Consider the following 7339-nt stretch of genomic DNA (forward strand, 5'->3'; position numbering starts at 1 on the left):
TTGCTATTTTATACTGGAGTAGTACTCACCTTCATCTGAATAACAGGTTATCATAATTCAACAAAGAAACTCTAATCTCTGGTAACCAATTCACTTTGCTCTCTGTAAATATATGGAAATCTTATCAGGATCTCTCCAATATGTATCATTTGCTATAGTGACTACATTACCAATCATTTTGTTTCAGAGTAGATCGTGACCTGATTATATGTATAGGACTAAGCCGCTGCAGGCTTATCACAATATACCAAACTATTCATTTCAAATAACATTACTGGAATCCTCAACAAATTGGAGATGCTATACTGGTAGAGATGTTTAGGATTGGGGTACCATTCTGTGTAAGGAATGTGGTGGCTCAGTGGCTAAGACACTGAGCTTGTTGATGGAAAAGTTGGCAGTTCGGCAGTTTGAATCCCTAGTGTTGCAAAATGGAGTAAGCACCCATTACTTGTCCCAGCTTCTCCCAACCTAGCACTTCGAAAGCATGTAAAATATGCAAGTAGAAAAAATAGGAACCACCTTTGGTGGAAAGGTAACATTGCTCTGTGCGCCTTTGGCGTTTAGTCATGCCGGCCACATGACCATGGAGAAGTCTTCGGACAGTGCTGGCTCTTCAGCTTTGAAACGGAGATGAACACTACCTCCTAGATTCGGGAATGAGTAGCACATGGTATGTGCGAAGAAAACTTTACCTTTACTTTACCAATCTGTGTCCTAGATGCTATATCCTTGCCACCATCTTTTTGGAATCATTTTTGTTGTCTTTATTGCAACATTACTTTCCTTGACTAAACACATAAAACCATATTAAAACCATATTTAGATATAAATAATAAATCTTCAGTGTTACAAAGGTTCTGAATAAAACCCAGTGTGGTACCCAAAAGCAGAAAATAACAATTGGACTCATTTTGTAATCTGATGAATTGGAATTTGATTTGTTGCTGCCAGACATGAAGAAGAAAATCTGGTCTGACTATTATAGCCAGGGCAGAAAAGATTGAAAATGACACAAGTACAAGAAATTCAGAAATAATGGAAATGATGTGTGATGGACTGGATTCTCTTGGCAAGATGGCTGCTGTGTTTTCAGAAAGACCTTTGAACAATGGATGCTGCAGAAATATTTACATCAGAGACTGCAGTAATAGTCCTTGCAAATGAGATGCAATTGCTGAGAAGATCCTTAGTTAATGACATTATTAGTAAAAGTCATCTCAGGAATGGTTTTGTTGTTGAGCGTCAAACGAGGATATTTGATCCTGGATGGATTAGAGATAACAATTTGTGATTTGTGATGGATAAAAAACCATTGTAGACTTTCTATGACTTAATTACAATAATAGATTATTGCAGAGAGCTCTGAAGTTTAACTTCCTTGTTGATTAACCTGTTAACTATTTTTATACGTTAATATAAAATAGGTGTAACAGGTGAATTGATTACTAATAGATGTAAATCTTAAGACCTCTTTGCAAGGGGAGAAAGTTATCTTGCTGTAACATATTTGTTAGTGCTCAACAAGGGGGGGGATAATATGAATGCCTGTTTTTTGTCTTTTAATTCACATTTTAAAAAAGTTTTCTTCTAGCTTTGTCTTACTTTTACACTTTTTTCTCTTTTTTTCTTTGGAGTTTGTATTTTAATTTTCTGCATAAAAAAATTTAAAATTAGAAAAGGAACATTAATCCAAAGATTGTAAGCACCAACCCAAAATGTTCTGTTGTTCTCACTCTTGAATTGTCAAATATATCATGAAGGATTTGTGCACAGTGAGATAACAAGTCATTGTGAACATAAATTTATAAAGAGTAGAATTTATAAAGATATATTCATAATTTGTAGATGACATAAAAAGCATGTCTAACACATATATTCTCTCCAATAGATTATAGGAAATATTTATACTGACAGAATTTTGGGCATTAATTGATTTACTATGTAATCTCCAATAGGAATTTACTATTATGTAGATGCAGACTTACTCTGCTTAGAGCAGATATATTGAAATTAACAGAGTTTACATTAAATGAATTTACATACATTTCAATTGATCTTGTGGGATTGGATTTCATTCTATTGCTATGTTATTGTTTACACACACACAAAACCTTATATAAGCAGCCCAATCTTAAGTAAATTTGCTCAATATAGCTCTTGCTCACTTTAACTGGGTTGAACTCTGTTCACTGGGCATTGCAGTCTTATTATTTTCATAAATGGCAAAGGCTATGAAGAAAGTAAATGTATCAGGGAGGGATGAGGGCGAATGGAAATTCCACATGACCTTGTGTATTTTTCCAGTTCCTATACTTCCAAGGCAAATGTTCCACTTTTATCTGAAGTCCTTGGCACATATCTTTTGAGCATAACCACTTAGGAAAGTTGAGATTATATTAAGATATCGATATTTAGTACTAATTAAATATATTTCACATTAATATTAGTTCAATGTTAGGACATACCAGAACCTCTTAACAGGCCCTGCTAGCAGTGTTACCATGTTGCTGATATACTTCTGAATCAGGCATGAAATCCTGTTACCTTTGCTACTGGTTCATAACCAGGAGCGCATGTGCACGCTCACTTCACTTGCCCGCAGTGCTTCCGCACATGCGCAAACCATCTGTAATGATATCTGGACAGGTGGGTAGAGACTCCTGCTGCCACCACTACAGCTTCAGCCAAACTGGGGCGAACCGGCAGAATACCATCTATATATATGTACTATAAAAAGCTTTATCATGACATCCTTTTCTTTTTGTATCAGTAACAATTAAAATTAGAGTAATTGAATCTTCAGATTTGATGCTAGTTTCTCTCAAATAGTTTCTTAATGTTTTTGATTCTTGAAAACCACACATGAACTATATTGCTGTTATATTGCACTATATTGCACTAATATAATTGTGGTTAGGTTTGATTGTTACAATATTTTTCCTTAGTCCAAGATTCAAAGAATTGATGTATCCATGATGTGATGTATCTGTATTTCCCTGCTTCTTGTTTCTCAACTAAAATAGTCAAACATTTTTTTCAACAATATATTTTTGGACCAATTCAACAAACTTCAGGATGAAGTTTCTGGTTACCAAAAAGGGGGGGGGTGCTGTTTTCTCTGTATCCTTTACTGATAAATATTTTTATATATTATCTAGTTATAACCAATAAAACAAACCTAAGATTATTAATTTACTATTTCAAGTTAAACATAATGTCAAACAAGGGGGCCAGATTAACTTATTTTGGGGCAGGGGAACGGAATTCAAAAATTGCATCCAACAATAGCCTCCTATAGCATCTTCACTGATGACTTTGTACTTTTTTTTCTTTTTGGAGTTTTTGAAATCTGGTTATGTATGGAAAAAATGCAAGAAGTCAGAACATGTCCACAATGATCTCTAAGCTCTCTACTGTATAAAATATATCAGAAGAGTGTTGCATGCATTTTGGGGAGGCTTGTTGGAATATATATTTGAAGAGAAATGTTCCCACCAAAATATCTGTGTTTGTGAGAAATGTTGTAAATTAGACTTTTGTTAGTCTGTCCATACTTTTTCAGACAAGGGATGCCATTGTTACATTGCAGTAGTTAGACAAAGTGGTAAAGTGAGAAGAACTAACAATTTTTTTAAAGAAAGGACAATATCGTGTATGGTGTATCTTGGCTGGAGGTGGGAAGGAGGCACCATTTCAAAAATATCTTGATGAATCTTTGTGGCCTGGCCTGGCTGTTTTTCTGCTGGTGTGAGACAGTTTTTGGAGTGGAAAATGGGCTCCAGTTGAGAAAAGGACACCAACATCAGCACGAGGCCTGGTGAGCTGACCTGGCTGCTGGCTAGGGCTGGTGTGGGAAGATTTTAGACAGCAGTCCATTTGTGCAGCCAAGTATATTGGTATTGGGGACTAACAGCCCTGGGTAGAAACCCATCTTCTCAGTTGCTGTGGGGCATGCTGCCTTCTAAGAAAAAAATGGAGAAAGAGAGAGGGAGAGGGAGGAAGGCGTGAGAAAAAGGAAAGGAGAGAAAACATAGCAGGAATGAAAAGAAAAACCGGAGAAGAAGCTGGAGGGAAAGGCTGAAGAAAACTTGGAGGCTGAAATGAAGCATGTAGGGCAGTGATGGTGAAACTTTTCAGCACGTTTCGCATGGAAACATTGGGGCTGTGCTCCAGAAAGTTGAACTTCCGATTTCTAGCATACCTGCATGCCTGAAAATCAGCTGGCCGGCACACAAGTGCGGGTTGGTTTTCGGAACTCCTGTGTGCACAAAGGGATTGCGCTCTGTAAAAGCCAAACTTCTGGATTCTGGCGCACATGAGCACCCAACAACCAGCTGCCCATCACACATGCGCACACCAGTTTTTGGCACTGCCGCATGCACAGATAGCTGTCAGTTCCCATTCAGGGAAGAACAGTTCAGGGAAGAACAGTTGCTTTCGTGAAAGAAAGCAAGAAACGATCAGAAGTAGGACTTCCACCCAAGAAGAACCCTGATTGGAAACAGGAACCTAGCTGTCTGCAGGTGGCGACTTCACCCAAGACCCAGGAGAGGACAGTGGGAAATGACTCTTGTTAGAGAAGCCCTGGTCTATGAGGAAGGACTGGGCAGAAGACTCTGAGAAAGGTTCTTCCCCAAGGCAGAAATGGAAAGTGTTTCGACTGAACTGAAAATAGTCATGACATACTGAACACTTTTTGGTAATCCAGTTTGTTTCTCTCCTTTCACACGGTCTCTTGCCTGGCCCAGTAAAGGACAAAGCTGGAGAGAAAAGGGGAGGAAGCAGGAGAGATAGAGGACAGTAATTGCTGAGATGGAGACCTGGGAGGAAACCTGACATCAGGATTGTCTTTTAAAGATCTGGTGTAAATAACTAAATGTAGCAAAAAGTTTTTCAAAAAGTTTTTCCAGTTGCAATATATGGCTGTGAAAGTTGGACCATAAGAAAGGCTGAGTGCCAAAGAATTGAGGCCTTTGAACTATGATACTGAAGAAGACTCCTGTGTGTCCTTTGGACTGCAAGGCGGTCAAATCGGTCAGTCCTAGAGGAGATCAACCCTGACTGCTCTTTAGAAGGCCAGATCCTGAAGATGAAACTCAAATACTTTGGCCACCTAATGAGAAGGAGGGACTCACTGGAGAAGAGCCTAGTGCTGGGAAAGATTGAGGGCAAATGAAGAAGGGGACGACAGAGAATGAGGTGGCTGGATGGAGTCACTGAAGCAGTAGGCGTGAGCTTAAATGGACTCCAGAGAATGGTAGAGGACAGGAAGGCCTGGAGAAATGTTGTCCATGGGATTGTGATGGGTCAGACACTACCTCACAACTAATAACAAAAAGCTTTCACTGTAGTGTGCTTTTTATGTCACTTGCCACCTTTGTTAAGCAATACATCTCCAATTCAAAAGCAAACCCTGTGACAATCTTATATTTGAATACCTTTGGCTTTGTCCTAGAAAAACTTGGCAATCATTTTAAAATTCCACCAAAAACTATGTGACTTGTACATAGCTTGTCATGCCAGAAAAGGTCATTTGTATTTGATATTGATACATTTAAATGAGTCAAATCATATTTTTGTTCATGTTATCATCCTGACTAAAGAACGAATTACACAAAGGAAACAAGATTTCTTCTGCGTTGTAGGTCACCCTTCCTTCCAATGACTTTGGGAGAATGTTGTCCAATCATCTCAAATCCAGAGCAGTTTTGCTTGGAAAATATTATTTTGCAAGGTCAAGACACATGAGATTGCAAATACTTACAGTTCCTTTTGCATTTGAAGATTGCAAAATTATGTGATGTTTTAGCCATCATAGGTTGTAGTACTTTCCTTCAAAAGACAAATTTCTAGTCTTTCTAGTGTTGCTCTTAGTATGACCATAAGAACTTCTAAAGGAGAGTTGCTGGGCCAGGCCGAAGATCCATGTAGTCCAGTATTCTGTGTCTTGTGGTAACCCATCCAACACATTTAGAAAGCTCACAGATACAGATTTCTGCTCTTATTCCCTATCAGCTGGAGAAGACATTCTGTGACTCATCTGTGATTCATGTGTAGTACATAAGCCATTAAAACCAAAGGTTTTTGCGGTAGGCAGGATGCATAAATAAATAAATTTTGTAACAACTATGAATCTACCCTGTTCTCTTTTTAAATGTTCTGGTGGCCATCACCACCCATCTGATGACAATGAACTCTAAATGTATTCATGGGTCCAAAAAGGGAACATTTGGACTAAAGTACATCTTTTCCTTATTTGAACCAATTTATAATAATGTTGCTAAGCTAATAAAAAAATGTAGGAAGGTTTTAAAAAACTGCTCAGATCCCATAATAAAAATACACCAATATTACCTTGAACTAATACCCAGATTCTACAATTTTAATTCAATCAGTATGAAACCAGTTTGAGGCAAAATTTGGAAAGCAAGGAAGAATTTTCACGTTTTAACATTTAAAGAATTGGCCCATATATGTGTCAGTTTGTGTGCGACCAAATGTTTTTAAGTTGAGAATAGTTTGGGAAGGAGCAGCACATCTCATGGTGTTGGGGTCCCAATATGATGGTGTCCATCAGATTGTTTGCTCTTTTCTCCTCCTCCCCCCCTCCCACTGGTCTTTTTGCCTTCTTTCTGTTAATTTTTCAGTCTTCACTGCACACAGACACTCTCATTTTTAACTAATATATTGGAGGATAAAGCCTAAATTACCACCAGCAGCAAAAAGAGTTTATGTGGAGAAAAGAAGTAAGAAGATGCACCAATGGGTAAATGTGGGGAGGGCGAAGAGCAGAGGTGGTATTCAGCCAGTTCTGACAGGTTCTGGAGAACTGATAACAAAACTTTTGAGTAGTTCAGAGAACCGGTAAATATACTGGCCCCAGCTTGCTGCCTCCCTGCCTCCCAGCTGATCTTCTTTTGCTTCCGTGAACAGGAGAACGGAGCTAGAAAGCAGGTTAGTGGGATGGGGAGGGAATTGGGATTTTGCAGTAACCTCCCCCCTGGAGTGGGGAGGGAATGGGGATTTTGGGATATCCTTCCCCTTGCCCACAAAGCCTTGGCACGCCCATAAAGCCACGTACATAGAACCAGTAGTAAAGAAAAATTGAATCCCACCACTGCGGGAGAGGGATTGTCATGCATCTGGTATCCTGCATGGGGTCTCTTTATAATTTTGTCCTCAGCTCTAGGTCTCAATATTTACTGCAGTGTTTTTCAAGCTTTTTTGTGCAAAGGCACACTTTTTTCATGAAAAAAATCATGAGGCACACCACCATTAGAAAATGTTAAAAAAAATTAACTCTGTGCCTATATTGACTATATATAAAGTAATTTTC

The sequence above is a fragment of the Thamnophis sirtalis genome, unplaced genomic scaffold (genome assembly GCF_051295495.1).
Source record: "Thamnophis sirtalis isolate CommonGarterSnake01/CBP01778 unplaced genomic scaffold, rThaSir2_p1.2 scaffold_7, whole genome shotgun sequence".
Classification (NCBI taxonomy): Eukaryota; Metazoa; Chordata; class Lepidosauria; order Squamata; family Natricidae; genus Thamnophis; species Thamnophis sirtalis.